Here is a 21,677-nt window from a genome sequence, read left to right on the forward strand (position 1 = left end):
TAAAAAGAAAAAGCAACTGTGCATCTTTTAATTCTTTGACAACCATTGTTTTAAACCACCGACTTGTTTCTTTTGCTTGAAGAGTCAGACATTGACTGTACTTTTCTTTTATTTCTGTTTTGACTTGCATCCAGCTTTCACGTTAGGGAGGTAAGAAGAATAATTAGTCTTATATATATGGATGGGAAAAGTGATAGCTGCCTATCACTTTTTGAACTTACTACCAGTTAATAGGTGTTTTGTGGTTATTTTTGGCAAATCCTACTCTGCAGATGTGTTTGACATGGTTGATGTGTCTCGATAAAAATATGATTTTTAAGTATTGAATATTTTTTAAAATTGTAAACCAATTTTTAAATCTTATGAAAACCCACCTGTATGTCAGAATTGGATGATCCAAGAGTCTATTCCTATAAAATCAAGCAGATCATTGTAGGGTGCGATTTTAAAACAAATAGGAAAAGCTCATTCAAAGCCCCGTAGAAGGCTGACGGTATGCTATGAAAGTGGTATGCAGCTACCACCTTTTCTCTCTCTCTCTCTCTCTCTCTCTCTCTCTCTCTATATATATATATATATATATATATATATATATATATATATTGTTCCTAAAATCGACCAGATGGTGTCTTTTTTTCCTTTTTACCTTTTCTCCTAGTTATTCTTCACAAAAACACTAGATTTTTCTCTGAAATGAAATGTAACAATTATATTATTTAAAATCATTTTTTAAGAAAAACCAGCCCTTCTTCTTTCTCGAAGATGAAAACTCGAAAAAAGCCTAACCCCCTGATGCCTTGACCACCCATCTCCGCCGCTGCGGGTTTTTCCAGCGTTGACCCGCCGGAGTGGAGGTGCTTATTTGGCCGGCAAAAGTGCGGGCTTCTGGCGATGACGCACTCCGACAGAGCTGCAGGCGATCTCCGGCGAAGTGTCGCCCCTCACGACGGGGCCCGATGCCCCTTTAGGTGGGCTGCCGCCTTTTACGGCGGGTCGAGCACCTCTAGCGAACCAGTGAGGCGTCGACCGACTGTCTCTCCCAAGCCCTGGGTTTCCTCCGCCCCTTTCCACTTTCTCTCTTAGAGCGATTTAGCCGCCACCCCTCCTCTTATCCTTTGATTGATGGCCCTACCACCTCTAGTGGTCGTGTTGCACCGTCGATGGAGGGTTCAGCGGCGCCACTGCAAGGGTGTCCGCCTCTTCGAATGGCCGGAATGAATTGGGCGTGCAGAGGGGGTTCTACTTTGTGGTAGCAACCGGCGTCAGATACGGCCCTACCACCACCGGCCAGATCCCTACGGGTGAGAGGTGACCGAGCAACAGAAGACTAAAAGTCCTCTGTGTTTTTTTTTTAATGTGCAGGGAAAACCCTTGTGGGGGCAGTGCACCGGTTCTTCTCCTCTCTCTTTTCTCTTTCCATTTTTGAATTTGAGATTGTAAAATTTTTATATCACGAAAATCGGACACGGTGGATCTGTGTCGCCGGACATGGCTCCACCGATTTTCGGTGATGGGTCTAGATGATCGCCGATTACCGAAAAACACAGGATATATATATATATATATATGAAAAACTTTACCCTGATAAACCAGTTTTCCCAAACAGTGATTTCTGATGATAATGCAAAACTGACCTTAATGGCTTCTTTTTCCTGTTTGAATTATTTGTTTTTCTTTTTTTTTTTTTGTGATGCGTGAGATATTGACTAGCGTGGACATGATTACCGATAGAGATCTGTCAAACCTGCTCTAATACTAATTTATGAATCTACAACTGCTAAAGCGTGGATTTGATGGGTTAAAGTGTCTGCAGTAACGGAATCGCCCAGGAGATCCAATTCCTCAACCGTCTTATACGGTGTGCTTTGTTTGTCTGTAAATCAGAGAACTCTGTTTCTCTTTGCACAGTTCTTTCCTTACATGTGAATTCATGCGTATTATTCTTCGTTTCTTTGAGCCTTAATCTGTAAGGGGTTGAATTTTGGGACAAATCTTTCGAAGAAATCCCTTCAGCCCAAGAAACACAACTCTTGAAGTTCATACATCTAGTTGTATGTAGTATGTAAATTAATTTAGTTTAACTTGTTTTATTATTAATTATCACATGTATAAACAGCCGTTTAAGAGAGACTGATTGATGAAATTGCCTCCCAACAGTACTCTTATGGCCAAACGACCTTTCAAGGTAGGTAGGTATTTACACACACAAAAAAAAAGAGAAAAAATTGTTCACTTCTAACATGGTACCACCACCAAGAGAAAGGAAAAGAAAATGATTGAGCATTTTCTAATGAAAGTTGCATGAAACATATGAACCCTTAGTTATTTTTATTCAATAAATGTTTGTGTCCACAAAAAGCATTGAAATGTTCAGTAATTTTTTTTTTAAAGATGCCATTGAAAAAAACAGAGGTAATGGAGGGATGTGTTGCATTTTCTGTCAAGTACCTTGCAAGTTACTTGGTCCGATTCATTTAGCTCGCATCGGGTCAATACGCGGTTCAACACCACATCCTACGAGACAATCCATTTACTTCATGGGGCATATCATACAAAGATTGTGAACAAAGAGCGTGAAATTTGTGAATCTAATATGAAAACAAGAACTTAACATGCAGAAATTGTTGGAAGATGCAGCCTCTCCAAAAATCAACTGAGCTATAAATCACATGGCTTTAATATACTCTCCAAGACTTGTTGCTTCAATGCATGAAGATGGTAAATAGAATTATGGCCTACATACAGTGTGTAGTAAGATAAGAATTGCTTCCTGCAACATAAAAAAAAACACTATTAAAAAAGGTTAAACACAACACAAATACAAAGAATTAGAAAAAAAAAGCATTGAATACTTATAAGGAGATAGTGACAAGTGATGTGAAAGATTGTTGACTAAAGTTATTGTTATAAACAGGAAGAAATGGAAAAACATGATTTATAAATGGATCCCATGCAGTTGGGATATGGCACGACGATGATGATGATGATGATGATGATGATGATACAATTTGCTCTTAGCCTATTGCATCAAAATAATCACATTCATGTGTTTGTGAAGGTAGGCGTGCTTTCCAAGATTTCATTATATTTATCCATTTAACTTGTGGATATATATAACCTCTCCAATGAAAACGGTCCCAAACTTACCCAACGAAAATTTTTAATTTTTTTTTTCAAAATTCCGACAGTACAGGTGTTTAGCATGATTGATTTACTAAAAATCAATACTTGAATCAAGAATTTTGGATAGAAAAAAAATGGTATTTGGAGCCTCAAAAAAGTATGAAAATTGTACGCCATTGATTTTTTATTTGTAAAAACCTATCCATGCATTGTAATTAAATGCTCCAAAAACTTATTGTCAGAATTTTGGAAAAAACAATAAAATAGCAATAAAACATCCATTGGTGGGTTTGGGAGGGTTTTCAATTATGTAGGTTTTCATTCCTCTCTCTCTCTCTCTCTCTCTCTCTCTCTCTCTCTCTATATATATATATATATATATATATATATATATATATATATATATATATATATCTGTGGCTTGATGTCTTTCTTCGGGCAGAGAGATGCCACGTTGACCATGGACCTAGTCAGTCTTTGCAGTGCAAAACTCTACCAGTACTCTCCCTTTGACCACTCAAAACAGTTTTACATTTGAGCTTTGGCCTCAGCAACTAATGTTTTTGTACAGTTGCATGATTTGTTTCAAACTCTAGACCTCCAACTTCAAGGCCTTAAGCTCCCACCCACCTAGCCTGATGTGCAGAGCCCCTGTTTGTACAGTTGCATGAATAGTTTGACAGAGTTGGCATGGACCAATTGGCTTAATTAATCTCCTGTAGGCGTGGTCAATACCAAAGCCCCATATTGGGAAGGACCATTTTAGTCAAAGTGTTCATCACTAGGTAACTTCGGTGGCTATAGATTTAATACCAAAGTGTTTATCACCGGGCAATTTCTTCATTCGAAAACATGTTATTGATGAAAAAGCATTGCAGTTTCTTTGGGAGCATTTGTGTCTGTCCTCGAACACAGATTGATCCAGCTTAGCCAAACAGTTTCAGATTTCCCATCTTGGCTGATGGAATCTCCAGGCTTATGATGATCATTTCTTCTCACCCAATAAATTTTCCTACCAATGGCGCTGTCAAGCAACCTTTATCCAAATCTGTTGGACCATCTTGCACTCAAGGAACAAGTGCCGATCACTCAAGGAACAAATGCCTACATACAAGGTGCTATCAGGAGATCAATTGCCCCAACATAGTCCACGAGATCTTGCAAGCTGCAACTTTGGTATGATGCACTTACCATCCGTATGACTGATTTTACTAATGGTTCTTCGTTAAATGCTCACAAATATGTCCAACCTATAGGGCACTCCATATTCCCATTGTGGCGCAATGCCATCAAAAATTAGGCCATCACACTTGCCAAGAGCTTGGTTAATCTTGCCCGTGCTTGTCCCGCGCTCAAGTTCGGCGCAGCTCATCCCAAGCACAAGCCGATCCCGAAACCTCATCAAATCGAGGCTAAACATCATCCCGAGCTCGGCTCAGAGCCGTTAAAGCCAGTATATCTGTAAATATACGGTGGCAAAGACCAGGATAAAACCATCACCATAAGCATTCCAACTTGGATAATCAGTTCCTGGCCCAGCGAAATAATTCCTCAATCCTCAACCAGTCAAGATTATAGACTGGCAGGCTCAGACCAAATCATTTACAAACCTAAGCGCACCATACACCTTTAATCAACAATAAAGAACGCCTTCTGCAAGAACGTACCAACCAAGTGCTACAAAGATATAGTCCCTAAATACACACACCAAGTAATGTTATCAAAGGCTTGATAAACCCAACCCCAATTAGTGGATCAATCAACCAACCAGCACACTGATCCCTGGAACATAAATTCGATGAAACCAAACCAAAGACGAATCACCGAATGGATCGAGCAAACCAAAACACTGGCTATAAAATATTCTAAAAGAAAATTGAAAGAAAAATAGTCCAATGCCACCAACAAAACCAAGTTGGAACAGCTTAACAAAGTCTATAGCCCACTCAATTTGTAAAAAAGAAACGTCTAATTTGTTAGTCGCTTTCTTAAAGCGAAGCCACCAAGTTCTTCAAGTTTGTATCCGTGGGCTGCCTCGCAACTACGTAACTGGTGGATCACCCAATCTCTTTTTTTTTAAAGAAAAATATTCATTCAAATGGAGCATGATAAAAACATACACCAAAGTTTCTCTAATGGCAACCACATAAACAATCGTTTTTCTTTTCCCTTGGTCTTTTTTTTTATTTCTATAATGGCAGCACGTCTAGATTCAAACAGAAAATATAAGATAACAGGACACCCAGAAACATAAAAATTTTCTAACTTTAAATTCAACCTCAAAAATCACAAAAGCACACAAAAACAAAAGCAGACGAAACAAGTAAGCTATTTAAAAGAAGCGCCCAACAAGCGTTCTTCAAAGATTCCACCAAACTACAAGCCAAGAACAAGATACAAGATCAACCAGTCCTATAATTTTTTTTCCTTTTCTGATATACAGCTAAAGGCACCATCGATCCTACATTCCTCCGTAGCCACAGAAATTAAAACAAGAACTGCAAAGGCGCACTAACTCTGCTAGGCATTCTTCAGAAGTGCAGAAGAGGAATCCCGTTCCCCGTGGACATCCATTTCCAAATTCACAATCTGTTTCATAGAAAACAACAATGAAGTACAAGTTACCAACAGCTTGTTCATGGCAACAAGTGGAAGAAACAACAAAACAGAAGGAAAAGGATAAGACCTGGATGAAGCAATCACCTTGTTTAACACTAAAACGCAGTCGTCAAAGGCTGCAGCGCACGGCATGTAACCATCATAACCAACCTGAATCCTAAAATGATGCGCTATGGACAAGCCACTACACCAAGGCAGAGAACCAAATCGTGATGAGCCAAGTGAAGAGGGAAAGAAGCAAAGGTATGGGCAGAAGAAGACGCAGTATCACAGAACATGTCAAAGGAGGCAGAATCCTTCCCAGCTTCCCCTTTCAAAAAAAGCGGGAAAGAAGGGGAAAGACGTGCGACCCGTTTGATGCTCTTCGAAACATTCAAAAGAGTTGGAGATTAGCAGAAGGTTTGAGAAAAGAAAAGAGAAGGAAATCACGGTTAAGAACGCCCATCACTTAAATGGTTGAAGCTAGGGAAGTGGTAAAGGGATAAAGGGAATACATTTAGCAAGTTGGATTACAAAGTAGTGGGGGCAAAAAAGAAGAAGAAAGAAAGGAAATAACCAAAACCAGAAAAGCTATGAAACATACAGAAACTTCGGTCATCTACTTGACTCCTACACAGTAAAATTAGCAAGAATATAACTCGAAAGATAAAATTTACTAACGCATGAACTGATACTAACTACTCTATGCTACAACTAACTACCTAATGGTTTCAACAACCCATGGCTAAATTGGCAAACAAGACATGATAGCACTATAGCTCGGTCGACAACCAGGTAACCCAAGTAAAGCCAGTAGATGATCATTATTGCCACATATACATCCTAAAGAGTAAAGACCATAACCAACCAACAGAGAAATCAACTCCTATGACCAAGAGGGGTTTATTTACAGAGTTAATGGAGTTCACTCGATGATTTAATCATCATGAAGATCAAGATGGAGAATGCGCCTCAAATCTTTCGTTGCAAAAGCAGTGTCCAGAAAAAAACCGCTCCCAGACAAAGAAGAATGAGGAACCCTAGTCGGAGATGGAGGGGCAGATTTCACATGTGTCTTTGGAATTTCGGATTCTGGACCCGGCAACTCAAGCGAGACACTGCGTTTCTGCCGCAGAGAAAATTTTGGCATGGGCAGTGAACTTGGTGGTGGAGAGTTGGAGTACGCTGGCCCAGCCCAGCGCTCTGAACTTGGTGAAGCAGGGAAAAACTCAGTTTCAGCAAGTGCCGATGAGAGTCCATCATCTTCATGCCTGCATTTAGATCCAATTGGGATTGGACTGCTGCGCCGGCTGCTCTTGACTCTTCTATTCTTGGACGATCTATCAGTTCCACGTGTTGGTGTATATGAGCATAGTGGTTCCATTACACCATATCTGCCATGTTCTGAACCAGAAGAACCACTACTGAATACAAATGGAGAAGAAAGGATGCCTGTTCCTGATTGATAACTTCGGCAATTTACAGGATTCTGGTTCTGAATCTCCTGTTGACGGACATGTCGTTGATGAACAAAAAGAACAAGGGTTTCCATTGAAAATGGAAAAGATTCAAGCGTCTCAAAATCTCCAAAAAGTGGCACACGGTCAGTGCAAGTGAATACACAAACAACAACTGCGAAATTATATATCTGGATGTTCTGGAAGCAAAGCTATCTTACACCAGATATCTGAGTCCAGGCATTCCCGTATTGTAGTCAAAGATAAAATAGAAATGGACAATTCAAGCAACCAGAAAGAAAATATGGATCAGAAACAGATTCACTTGTCCTCGTAAACCAAAACCAATTCCACCAAACCTTAACCATCAAACTGTACTATATTTCTGAATATCCTGAGCCCAACTGATTCCTTAGACTTTTTAATCTGTGCCTACTGAACCAGAAGTAAAATTTCATCGGCCAGAACCGCTTTTCCACTTTGGAGAAGCTCCTCAAAACGAGCCCCGTAATCTTTAAGAAAAAAGCTTGTTCAACTCGACATGCTTTCTTCAGTGCAAGATCAAACCAGAGCCACTTCCCTCTCTGTGACTGAAACAAAACAAAAAAACTGAATGAAAAATAACAGAGAGCAGGAGAAGATTAACATAGATCAAAGCCTTTCACCACAAAGTTGAACATAAAACGACGAAAGAGCATTCATTAACAAAATATGCTTATTCAAAAGATTTAAAAAGAAAATCTAGCACTTGCAGTTAACAAAAAAATCAGATATACATTATTCACGAGATTGTCATTAACTGAAAACGCTAAAATTTCTTTTTCAAAGAGTGGGGGCCGAAATCAAAGGACAAGCCTAAGGAATCTTAGTAAATGAATGCCATAACGAATGAACCACGAGAACTACATTTTTCACACACGAAATCCCTCAAACCTAAACATCTCTCGGGTCATATGCCAAGAAATACATCTAAACATCGAAATCTAATTACAAAAGAAAATCCAGAAATTCCTCACAAGAAAAATAAATAAATTTACTATAAACACCAAAAAATCAACCATAAGAAAACCGAAAAGATAAGATCTTCCAATATCTTCACCACTTGAGAGTAAACACTAACCTTCAGTCCGAAAACTTCCAGATCCGCTTTAAGAGAGAAATATTCCAACTTTCCGAGTCTCTCTTCTTCTAGATCTTCACAATCAATCCCTAATCCACCAAAAAAAAACCACAGATCATAAGATTCAACTCCGTTCCTCCCGATTCAAGCATCCAAACACCAGAAATCGAAAATATACCGGTAATTTCCTAGACCCAAGCCTAGAATGCTCTGAGAAAACACAGATGGAGAAGAAAATCTACTCGACACCTCTTTTCACGGAGAAAACAACGAGATCCCCAAATTCCAAGAGAAAATCACCGGAGTTACGGAAAACGTTAGAAGAAATGGAGCTTTCGGAGATATGCTAACGATTCCGTGATGGAACTCCCGTTATTTCCGACGGATTTCGCTTCTATACCGCCGTGGAAGCTCCACCAGAGAGAGAGAGAGAGAGAGGAAGAAGAAACAGAATCACACGGACTTGAAATGAGCACAAAACCGGATTTAAATATCGAACGGGACACTCTTTATCGGAGCCGCCCCTCAGCTGGCCCCTCAAACACAGAAAATGCTCTCCGTTTGGTTGTTAATTACTACAACACCCCTCATCACTCAGGGAATTTGGCCGTTTATTTACCTATATGACTAAAATGCCCTAATCCGAAGAATTTATTTTCATTTGCTTAAAATATGCGGATTATTTTTTGCCGAGAGTAGTCTTTTAAGGCTGTGTTTGGGAGGAGGTATTTTGAGGGTTATGAATGGAGTTGAGGAGGGAATTGGTTTCTAAGGAAAATTTTGATTCTGTTTTTTGTTTGGAAGCACTAGAAACTCAATTAGGCTATGTTTGAAAACCTGTGCTGAAGGGAGTTGAAAAAAATCGGGAAAATACAAAAGAGTTGGCGAAGTACAACTACTCGATTTAAAGGAAAATGATTAAAAAAAGTTGTGGACTCTTTTGTTTGAAAGTATAAACAACTGTTTCAAAGATACTACTCATGATTCTTCACCTTCTTTGAGAACCAGTAGCATAGTATTTGAGTAATAAAGAATGTAAAGAAATTCAATTATATAATTGACATTAAAAATTTGTTGACAAACAAGTAATATTTAAATCATTGTTTTATATAAAAAACAATTTTACATATAATATGAATTACAATTGAATTGAATCTTATGCACACAAAAATTAGACATACTTTTAAAGCTACTAAGTTTTACCCAATCAAAAATTGATGTGTTCAATTTTAATAAAAGTAAACTAATTGAAAAATACAAACTAAAATAATAACAACCATTAAAAAAATAAAATAGTTGATTGTTTATCATTTCAATCAACTATTTAATTTGTTAGGCCCACCCAAATATCAACCTTAAGCTTCCTAATAACAATGGCCAAAAAAGCTTATATCTACAAGCTATTGATGAATTGGATTAGATTTAAATCCAACCATATATCTGATTTCAAACAATGATTTAAATTCAGAACACTTTGAATATGTAGATCTAATCGATATAAAAAACAAACCTTAGGTTCCAATCAAAGATTTGAATAAATTCAATCCACTTTTTTCCCTGTTATTAAGAACCCAAAGAATTTAGATATGGTCATATACCCAATTGAATATGAGTTCATTAAGCTAGATTTGACAAAAAAAATATATGATTGCCAAAGAATTTAGATATGGGTCAGATATCCAATTGAATATGAGTTCATTCAGTTAGATTTGACAAAAAAAATTATCTGATTGATATTCATCCTAAATATGAATTTTATATAGAGATTCTAGGTCCAAATATAACTCCAAATCCAAACCGGATGCATCAATGTTATGGAGTCAATATTGTTTCTGATCCAAATCCAATGTATGTCCATTAAGTGGGATTTGGGTTACCTAAATCCAAATGAATACTAAACTACTAACATGAGAGAGGTGAATGTCTTTTGATAACTACCCAACTGAGGTGACCTAACTGCCCCCACCGAAATCCCTTCAAAGTAAGTAGTTATAAATATCTCCTCACTGTAAAAAGAGTTGAAAGAGGGTAAAAGTGATGATTTGTAACCTCTTGAATCTCAACCTAAATTCATGATTCCCAACATTCCTTCTCCCAAACATTCTCCAAATTTTTTTGGCATAGTTCAACTCAAATAACTGTCTCTTACACCTTACTTCCAAACACAGCCTTAAGGGTGTTGAGGCATTTTGCATTTATATGGACACATGTTTCATATAGACGCATAGGGAATTGATGTAGAATCCTTTTTGAACAAGTTGTAAATACCTCCTCATTCAAAAAATAGTTGAAACTAATAAAATCAAAGATTTGGGAGCTACTGATTCTTAGGAATCTTTCAAATTCATTCTGCCAAACACCAGGCAAATGCATTGTGAATGATTAACTACTTGTAACTGCTTCTACGCCCTCTCATTCCCTCTCATGCCACCCTCCCAAATACATCCTAAATTTCAAAAGCCTAATAGTTTGTAATTCCCCTAAGTTAATACTTAAGTTAAACACACTCAATTCTTAAATGTGAGTCTAAAAACTTTTAAGGTGTATTATAATCTAGTTTCTTTCATTATTTGGGAAGAAATTATTAACCATTATTAGTTAAAATACCAATTAAAGATCTCAACAACTGGGTCACTTCACAGCATAAATGATGAATTACAATGTTTCTAGAACACATAAATCACTACCTTAAGCTTATAAGAAAAGCTATCAAGTATATTATTAAGAACCTTGTTTAATTCTAGATCAAGCCTATAAAGGCCATTACTAGGGGTTTTTACTACTAATCATATACCATTTGTCACAACTCACAAGCCAATAAATTAAACAATGTATAGTTGGCTATCAATATCAAATATAAGGGTGCGAACGGGTCAGATTCAGCCAGATCTTAATCAAATCTGAATTTTAAACAACCGGAATATGGATTCAGATCTAAGGAGATAAGATTGAATCTGAATCCAAAATATATGTGGTAATATTGTATCTAAAAGAAAGAAAAAAAAAAGAAACTATTTTACATGTAAAAAATGCAATCTAGTCAGATTTTGATTCAAATCAACTCCATATTCGACTTAAAATGCTGATCTGAATCCGACCCAATTCTGAAAGTAAACCAATTGAACATATCCAAATTCGGTCCAAAAGCGCATTTGGATTTTAACTAAAGGATCCATACCTGGAAATAACGCATTGGACTCGGATAGAATATCCAAACATATCTGATTCATTTGCTGCCCTAATCAGATATCATCTATATATTGGCTACATTTCATGAAATTGTCTATAAATTAACATTTATTACTGATTTTTAATTAGTGTGCTAATATATTAAGTAATTATTTCAAACAAGAAAAAAAATTATGTGGTTAACGTTACTAACTTTTAATCGTGCAAATAAAACAACACATGGACCTACGTCTATTTAGATCATAACAGAAACTTAGAAAAAACCCGTTAAGTTCTAAATTCAATCCAATATCTAAACCTAAATTAATTAATTATCAATTAAAACCCTTAGAAAACTTGATTGGTAGCTAAATTTATATAAAATATGAGAAAAATCTCAAATAGATAAAATATTATTAAAACTAAGTGGGGGTTTAACTTTAAAGATCATTAACAAATTTTTTTTACTTGTATATTTTGTATCGAGTAGGTTTTTAGCTATCCATTATACATCGAGTTTTTTTCCTATATATAAGCCAATGTGGTTAAAACGGTTCACTAGGTGAGGTGAATCGGTTTCTTTTGAAAAAAAAAACAAAGAACAAAATGGAATACTTTTCAAATCAGAAGATTTTTTTACTAAAAAAAAGAAAAAAAACAGAATTTGGCCAATTCTAAACCGATTCTACTTCAAATTGACCGATTTTGGAGCGGGTTGAATCGACCCTTGATTTCGAGGGCTGATTTGATCAGACAGACCGATTTTGACAACATTGATATAAGCAATATTGTTGCTATGTCATACTTAAACTGTAAGACCCATAATCTTTTGAGAAAAATTTAGGTAAATAAACTTATGTTTTTGAAATATTTTTTGAAAAAGTTAAAGTAAACTAAGGGTTTGTGAAGAATGTAAGTCGAAAAATTTAATTTTGTGAATTGAAACCTACAGGGATTTGGATCTTGATCCAATACAAAAAATATCTGAAATCTATTAGCTATGGAAAATGGATCCAATTCCTGGATCTAGTTCATAGGTAAATCCTATATTTAATTAAAGGATATAGAAAAAACATTATATATGGGTCAAATTTTGGTAATTGAATCTGGATTTTGATAGGATCCAAATTAGATCTGGATCCTAAGATTTGAAATCCAAAATAATTTTCGGTATGAGTATGAATCGAATACATATATAGGACTTAATCCAACATGGACACCAAATATAATGATATAAAATAAAGTGAAAGTAGTATTAGATATCAAAATTTAATACATAAAATAGATTTAATAAGGTATGAAATAATTACATAGTATATACTTAGGAACATATATATTAACTAATAAAGTGAGTATACTTTAAAGAGAGGGGACGTTTCCAGTGGACCCCACTTGAATTAAAGAAAAGAAAAAAAATAAATAATAAAATATTAGATAAAATAAAGCCATTAAAAATAAGTTTTTAATGAGTAGAGGTTACACCTAAGTAGAAATGGTGGGCGGTAATGAGTAGGGGTTACACTAATTAGAAGTGGTGGGCTGGGCCAGACCTTCATTCACGTGAATTGGGGGAGTTACAAAGTATATATATAATGGCTTTTGAGTTCCTGAACCCCCAGCCCACTTCTCTCTCTCTCATTAACCCTCCCATACGTGAACACCATTTGAGCTTAAGTCCCTCTCCGTTACATTAGAAAAATGACTTTTGAAATATGAAACCCCCAATCTCCTCTTGTAACCCCCATCCCCTACCCCAATCTCTCACTTAATTCTCTTGTAATCCCCATCCCTCCCCTCCCTCTCTATATAAAGCTTATGTGAGCTCTCATTTCTCATACTCTTTCATATACGTCTCTCTCTATTTTAGTTGGATTCGAGGTCGACCGCTACATCGATTCGAGGTTTTTTGCTTTAAGGTAGGTACTCTGACTTAGTGTATGTGTATGAATTTAGGTTGTGAATGTCGATTTTTTTTTTCATGTTATAAGTTCCTAAAATATGTATTTTAATCAGCCATGTTAATGTTTGTCGTTTTTCCATATTGTAAATTTCTGGAACTTTCATTTTGATCAGCCATATTATTGTTTGACACAAAAAAAAAAGTTATTTTGTGTTTGTTGATTTTTCCCTTATTGTGAATTTCTAGAAATTTTATTTTGAACAACCATGTTATTGGTGGTTGTCGATTTTTCCATGTAGCATACATGGGTTACTGTGGGGAATAAAACTTTTAGTTGGTAGTTTTCTTTAAGATGACATGCGATATCGTTAATCGGTGGAGTATACATGCAATTAAATTCATTTTATTTGTGTAAGCATAGGCTATTTGATTAAAGAGATTTTTTATGTTTTTCGGGATTCTATGTGAATGCGCAAGAAAGAAAAAATAAATAAAAAAGAAACCGAATTGTGCTTGAATCATTTTTTATTAAGAGTTTAGGACGGGTTTTTTAAAACAAGATTAGCGAAATATAAACTACGTTTTTCTGAAAGAGTCCAACCAATGTTGGTTTGGTCTTATAAAAAAAATGTGTAAAACATGGTTATTTTTAAAATAATGATTTTTGTTAAATCGGACTTATAGATAAGAAAAAAAGTCACATATGATGCAACTTATGACCAACATTTAAAATTTGAGTTCTAGTAAACTCAAATTTGATTTCAAATATTCATTTTCAACTAGTGATTCAATGTGTGTGTATATATATATATAGATAGATAGATAGATAGATAAGCATTTTATGAACTACATAGTGACTTGCAATTTAAAATTTGGTTTTTTGTAAAAAATGATATCTATGTATAATGTCAAGCTTTTTAATCTGTGATTTTAAAGTATGGGTTTATGAAAAATGATATGATAAAATCAATAATTTAAACTATATATAACATGTTAAAGTTAATTTGGCTGAAAAATTAATCACGCTTAAATTTGGATTTTGTATATGTTATAAGTTTTAATGAAATTTGGTAACATTTGTCTTGCTTATGGGTTTTAAAGATGCACATTTTCATTAAGAGAAGATTAATGATTATGTTAGCTTCTTGTATATGATATGCATTTTTGACCTGTATGAATTGTTAAGGAATATTATAAATATTATTTGATGAATATGATACGAATATTGTGTGATGCGGACTTAGCACAAGAGCCGATCCATGATCCAAGATCCAACTGGATCTCGACACACGCAAAGGCTATCAAAATGCAGGCGAATCTGAGTATGACTCTGGAAAATAGAAATTCGGAATCCAAACACTCTGATTTGGCAAAGGTGGTCAAAATGAGAAAGTTGCGCGATGTGCACACCTTTCTAATGGACCTGAGAACACTGGAATCAGATCTGAGATATCCAATCCACGGATGAATGTCTGGACCAGTGAGACTGGTCTTTGACAGATTGACTTAATAAGGGAGGCAGACTATTTGAGAGGGACTTTGAGCCCTCTGATGAAAGAGTTTAAGAAAGCTCCGAACAGACAATTTGTAGATCGCTTTGTGATCTTTTCAGAATGTTGAAGATTGAAATTTTTGGACAACCCCACAGGATCCTACGTCTGTTTAAAGTTGAGAGATTTTTTGTCCTAATTGTTTTGAATAGCAGAACAGAGCAATCAACATGCAATTAAACAAACACAAATTTTTTGCCACCAGCAAATCAAATCACCAAAATCTTTGAATGTGAAAACCCTAAACAGTATGTCTACTTTGCAAGAAATCAAATAGATCCACAAAATATGTAGAATTGAGCAAAATATGCCAGATAGAACGAAATATAAATTCTAGATTTGAAGAAAATGAATTTAGTAGAGATTGGCAGACAGTTTTGACCAGCAAAGAATCAGATTCAACGAAACTGCTAAACATAAAAAAGGTAGATCCAGATGCTAGCTTTCCGACAAGCTAAGATTCAGACTTTTTTGGCCAGTTGTTTGTGAGAACACAGCAAAATACCAGCAGCTGTTGGACAGACCGATGTCTGGACAGGACTTGGGTCATGACCCAAAGTTAGATTCTTGACCAAATTTTTATCTGCTTTAAAATGCAGATTCTGGCCAAACGCACAACACGAAAGATGTAGCCTAGTGCCTTGGCTTTCCAACAAGAGAAAGAATGCATGAAACATACTAGTATTGAGGGAGATACAGTCCAAACTTTGAGACTATGTCCGACAGTCCAGAGTGATGAGAACGAAACGAATGCAAATCCGAGACTCGGCATGATGCAAACTCAAATCCGAACAAGACAATTTCATTAAGAGCTTAACAATGCAAGAAATGATTTTTATGTCACTTAAATAGATCAAAACATCAAATGCTTTCAACTAATCTTGGACAGGAACAACTAACATTCATAAGTTACTGAAACTACAATATTCAAAATGAGAGAAAAACAAGGTTAGAAGTTTGTTTATCTCCTTTGCAACCTCAAAACAAAAACCAGCTCGGCTTTAATGGCATGAATACGATCAAGCTGATGTCTTAACGTCTTAAACACGAGCACCAAGGTTTCCAAACCTTGATCACATGACCAGCAACACCCTCACATGCACAGTCGCACAAGGCTTTGCATCACCTTCTTCCTTGATAACGTCAACAGAAAACATGTCTAGGACTTTAGCAACTTAACTAAGCCAAATCAATCCAAATGGTAAACAACCAAACTTGTAGAGCATGATCTTAGCTTTCCAGCAAGCTAAAGATCATGCAATTTGGACCAGTATCTAGGGAGATACGGTCAAAATACAAGGAATATGTTCACCCTTCAAACAACCTCTTCTTATCTCTCATCACCATTTCGAATTTTCTTCACCACAAAATTAGCCAGCCAAAGGCCCTTTCACTATTTTTCTGCTGGGATTTACGGGGCTCAAAAGGAGCAAAGCTCCTCATTGGCCACATGAGAGGCAACCTCCCTTGAGGCCAATGAGGGAGCTCTTTTCAAAGAAACTTCACCAGTCGTTGCACCTCAAGTTGGCCCAATAGCACAACACACTTTTGAATTGATTGGACCAGCTATGTGGCACCTCAATTATGCCCAATGAGGATGGGCTGATGTGGCTGGTCAATGAAAGGTTGAATATCATTGACCCAGGTCCATATTGGTTCAGCTCTAGGGCACCAATATGGATCCAGGTGGTGGTATTGGATCTTGTTATAAGATCCAATACTCAAACTTGATCTTTACACACATATTACTTTGGATTCAACATTAAAATTATAAAAAATAAAAATAAAATTACCCAATTACCCCGTACACCCTCCAGTGCCATAAAAAGATCCTACGGGGTATTAAAACTATCTTGATCCATAAATCTGGTACTTAAGAAAAACAAAAAAATATATATTTAATATGATTCCTTAATATAACAAAATAGAATTGGAAAACAAAATTATAATCTCTGAGAAGATAAATGCAAAATATCTCAGAATTTGAAATGTGATATTCAACATGGATTTGCATTGACAGAGATCTAATTGGACCCAAATAGTCTTGCACGATTGGATCTGCCATGTATAGCATCCTGAATCGGATCTTGTGAATTGGATTTGGATCTAATTTGTCTCCAAAGCTCGGATCTTCAAAATGCTCTGCATCATTGTGCCTTATGAAATGATGCAATTATTTGAATAAAAAAAGTTAACTTGTGATGCATATTGTGTGACAACCAAATGTGTGATCAGTGCATGGTAGATATGAATTGTTTATAATGTTAAATGCATCATGATGAAATACATGCATGTTAATTGACAAATGCAAAGAAAGTATGTACTAAAGCATTGTTATGAGACATTTTAGGCATAATATTAAAATTGACTCACATGACAGTGAGAAATGCCATATGTGCTCAGGACATATGAAATGAAATTGTATTGTTTGTGCCCCAAAATGTGATAAGTTGAATGAAAATCATATGTACTTCTTCCCTGTGGAGGCCCTTGAAAGTTTGTAAATAATGTTAAGTATGTATGTCATAAGGATTAACTAATGAAGAAAGTGAATGTTAATTCTCATGTTGCTTATAATGAGAGAGTAAGCTGGTACGATTAGCTTCATGGGATGTTGTCAAGTACAGAGGGTTATTTTTCAGCTACGGAGATAGGGGATAGCTACCACTGGGGTCATAGGGTGGTAGTGAATAAGGGTTCAGCTGAATGAAATGACTGATATATCAGGTTGAGGGTGTTGAGATTTCTCTCTCGATAAGATTTGTCTCTCACCTAGGGCCGAAAAGGATATTCAAGGTCATAATAATAAGACACAAATTGTTTGAATGTATTCTTTGGTTGTGTCTTTTATCTAGATATTGTCTCTGTAGTACCCACAGAGATTGTTAACAAGAAGAACAAAAGTGTATAGAGCATTTTATCAAAATATAACATGCATTATTTAAGAAAAATCACCTAAATAAAAGAATTATAAGTCACTCATGTCATAGATGAATAATCTACTACATCGATAAGTCATGCATATTATACTTGATCATGCATAAGTATTGAATTTAGTTTTTCCATAGTTCTGTGATATATCAATGCAATAATATTTGTTTATGTGCAAAAAATGATATTTCATGTATGTCTGCTTTCATATACATGTACTTTGTCATTATATTCCTACGGAGGTGTTGTTATTGACCCCTACACAATTACATGCACTGAACGATCTATCGGGGCGATGATGGGGAGTTGTGACGAAGTTAGGAAGTCAAATCATTCCCTTTTTTAGAGACTAAATTTTTGAAACTTTTGTTATTTTGTTTTTATGAATTTTAGTATTGATTATTTGCATGTTGAATAATACTTCATGTGCTACAATGAAAGTTTAAATTGATATGTTTCTTTTTATAAAAATTCAGTACTAGTGTGATTGACTGACCCATAACTCGCCCAAGGTTTTTTATCTAAGAAGTTGAAAAATATTTTCGTTGATGAAAAAAATTCTTCAAAATTTGTGGGTTAAAAATCTTGAGGTGTTACACAAACCTATTTAAAAAAAGAGGATGACACCAATGACCGAGAAGTAATGCTTTAACCACATTTTATGAATATGAATCCTAAGAATAAATGTTTTATCAAGGTATGTTCGGAAGAGAGAAACTTTCATAGGAAAAAAAAGTTTTGCTTACTAGAGTTTTTAATATAAAAAGTTTTTTAAAAGGAAGTTTTTCGCTTGTTTGTGTAACATGAGAAAAGCAGAGTAAAAAATGTGAAAAAATGAGAGAGAGGAGGAGGGTGGTGGTGACGGTGGTGAGATGGGTGGTAGGGAGTGTAAAATTAAATTTTGTCTTGATAAAAAACATTTTTCCACCCTTTGTGAACTAAGGTTTCCAATCAAAAAGTGTATTTTTTAGAAAAACTCAGCAAAAAAAGTTTTATTTTTTGAAAAAGTAAAAAAATCTCTATCGTTTTTTTCATTTTGCATCACTTTTCTTACATTTTTTTTTGCTTCCGAATGTACTACTCTAAAGATTGATGGTCTCGAAGGAGCAGTTAGTGCAAGTTGGAATCCAAGATGGTATGGTTGCATAACTGGTCGGGGTCTGCCCAGATATTTGGGATTTCCCAGAGTTCTAAGCTTTTGTGTGAATTTTATTAAATTTTTGAAATATAAATTTAAATTAGATGGCTTATGTTGTCTTTGACTAGGAGAGATGGGGGGCCTGTCTGTCATTTGAAGAAAAGAGTAGAATTGCATCATTTTGCTTTGTCAGGTTTGTTTCTTTCTGCGGTGGAGTTGCTTTATTTATGTAAAAGCAAACCCGTACAGATAAAAGGGGGATGCCTTTCTTATTTCGGCCTCTGCCTGTAGGGATATTTTCGTCAATTTTGATATTATTCCGTCAGGCGGAAGGCGACAGCATCCACTCACGTTTAAGGGCAAAGTGGTAGTTATCGCTTCCATGGCGGATTCAAAGAGCTTATTAAATCCAGATAATTTATCGGGAACAGTAACCACAGTGAAAGGGTTCTGGATATCGCCTTCACCTGCAACGGACACGTGGTGGAGAGGAACTGGTAGAGGCAAGTCGGTTTCGAGCGGGTGTTGCGGTTGGTGACCCGAAATCGGCGGTTTCTCCGGTGGTGAGAGAGAGAGGGTTGGTGGTAATTAGGAATGGCGTAGTGATGTTTGATTGTAGGTACGTGTGCTCTTACCTGACAAAAATACCATTAATTAGACGGAAAAGAGTTTTCTTGTTTGAATAAAAAGACTCAAATGCCCTTGAGTTTTCTTGAGCTCTTTAGGTGGGCAACCGGCCAGGCCGGCCTGTCAGGTGCCGGCTTTTAGTCATTAATTTAAGTTTCGGTCTATTAGGGTATGTTTGATGCATCGTTTTCAGCGTGATTCAAAACGAAAATCTTGCAGGAAACGATGATTTTCATCAAACATTGAACGCAACGGACAGCGTTTTTCCGCATCTGCTGCATCCTTATGCTCTTTTCGTTCCATCCTCCCCCTGGAAGCAGATCAGGTCACGCTGAAAATGACATCGTGGCCATCCGATTTGCATTTTAAAAGGTCAAAAGTCAACAAAACCACGTGGCATTCATCCAAAATGCAAACAGATGGCCACGATGTCCGCATGAGCAAAAAGACTCATTTTCAGCATGACCTGATCTGCTTCCTCATCCGCCCTCTTGTTATTTTGTAACAGGGAAACACAACTTTTTTGATGGGCGTACCTGTTGCCTAAATTTTTTTTGACGGGCCTGTGAAGAGGTTGTTGTGAGGAAGAAGGCGTATAGGCGGGGCAGGAGTCTCCCTTCGGCTAGCCTGTGGCACAATTTGGGTGGGAAGAAATGCTCGATTCAATAGCAATATAGTTTTGATTTTGCCTACAATTTTTTCCTTAGGATTCCTCTAGGGTTCAATCCCTCCAAAGGCTTCCCCTCTTCACTTGCAAATTGATCCGTTGTGTCGAATGTGACTCGATGGTGCTGGCAAAGCAGGCGGACAACGACGATGGTGGGTCAAAGAGGTGCCATGTGAAGGAGAGCAAGGTCCATAGCAACAACGACAATAATGAAAAGACCATGATCATCAATTATAGTTACGATGAGGCATAGGCTCTCACGAAGGAGATTGAGGAGGAGTCTCAGATTGTGGGTGAGGTCCTCAGGATTAGAGCAGCGTTGGAGAGTCCTGATGAGTTTTAAGGATTAGTCCTTTTTTTGTTACATTGGTGAATTTTTTTTTGAGTTTTGGATGAATGGTTTTGGGCAATGAAGAAATTGGTGCTTGACTCTCCTTGTTTATTTATTAGTCTTGATGGTGTACATGTTTTGATCAATGGGTTTCTGCAAATGCACAGTGAATTGTTTTGTCTTTTACTGTTATTGATGGTCGGAGAGATGAATTTCTCTTTTTGGTTTCATTGTTTTAATTTGAAGGGATGAGTTGAAGTTTTTTAGCTTCAAACGACGTTGCAATTCTTGATTCATGATGTATGTTGTGTATAGTTTTTTTCTGTCAATTGGAAGGAAAATGAGACGGTGGGCTAAAATTGTTTTCTCTTGTGCACTTGTGATTGATGTTTTGCTTTATTTCTTGAGCATGGTACTCTCTGCAAAACTTTTTTGTGCTTAGAAGATGGTTGTTTTTGTTTTCTATCATAATTGAGTATTTTGTCATGATGTTGGTGTCTGATTTTCTATCTTGGTGTTTCTGTTTTGATAGTTTGATGCTTGTTCTACTCGTTGAGGAGACTGCAATTTGATGGAGCTCTATGTTGACACCTTGAAGGTGGACATAGCATGATCTTTTGGTCCTTTTCTTTCTATTAGTTTGCTTTGGCAAGCATGATTGAAGTGAAACTTTGGTGAATTCTGTGTCCTTTTCTCACGCCACAAAGATTGGAAGAGTTGTTAGCATATTGAAGAAGCATGGGTCTAAGTAGATACAAAATCTAGCAAAGACCATTATCGGGTAAAACCAGTTATTCTTTTCGTTTGAGATGCTTCTAATTATTCCCAGTAATTGGATCTATATCCAAACAAAAACCCATAATAAACTAGTTAAAACAAGTAAAATGGTGAATTGATCGGGTCATACAATCCAAAACAAAGTAATTTGATCCATTATTCATGACTGCCCAAGTTAACTCCACATCATCGTCAAACAACAGACATTTAGAACATAGCATTTGAGTATGATCCAATCAAACATTGGACTTGGAATAATTGTTACTGAACGAACAAAACCAATGTTTTGT

The 21,677-nt window shown here is 36.3% G+C and overlaps 1 long non-coding RNA gene across 1 annotated transcript; it reads right to left on the reverse strand.

Moving 5' to 3' along the window:
- Nucleotides 1-5,281: 5,281 nt before the first annotated feature.
- Nucleotides 5,282-8,758, reverse strand: LOC149830662 (uncharacterized). The gene is made up of 4 exons (XR_016433909.1): nucleotides 8,477-8,758; nucleotides 8,299-8,387; nucleotides 5,827-7,768; nucleotides 5,282-5,712 (listed from the first exon to the last, which is right to left on the reverse strand). It is a non-coding gene; the product is annotated as an uncharacterized LOC149830662 (long non-coding RNA).
- Nucleotides 8,759-21,677: the final 12,919 nt, after the last annotated feature.

The sequence above is a fragment of the Nuphar pumila genome, chromosome 8 (assembly GCF_984573655.1).
Source record: "Nuphar pumila chromosome 8, dmNupPumi1.hap1.1, whole genome shotgun sequence".
NCBI lineage: Eukaryota > Viridiplantae > Streptophyta > Magnoliopsida > Nymphaeales > Nymphaeaceae > Nuphar > Nuphar pumila.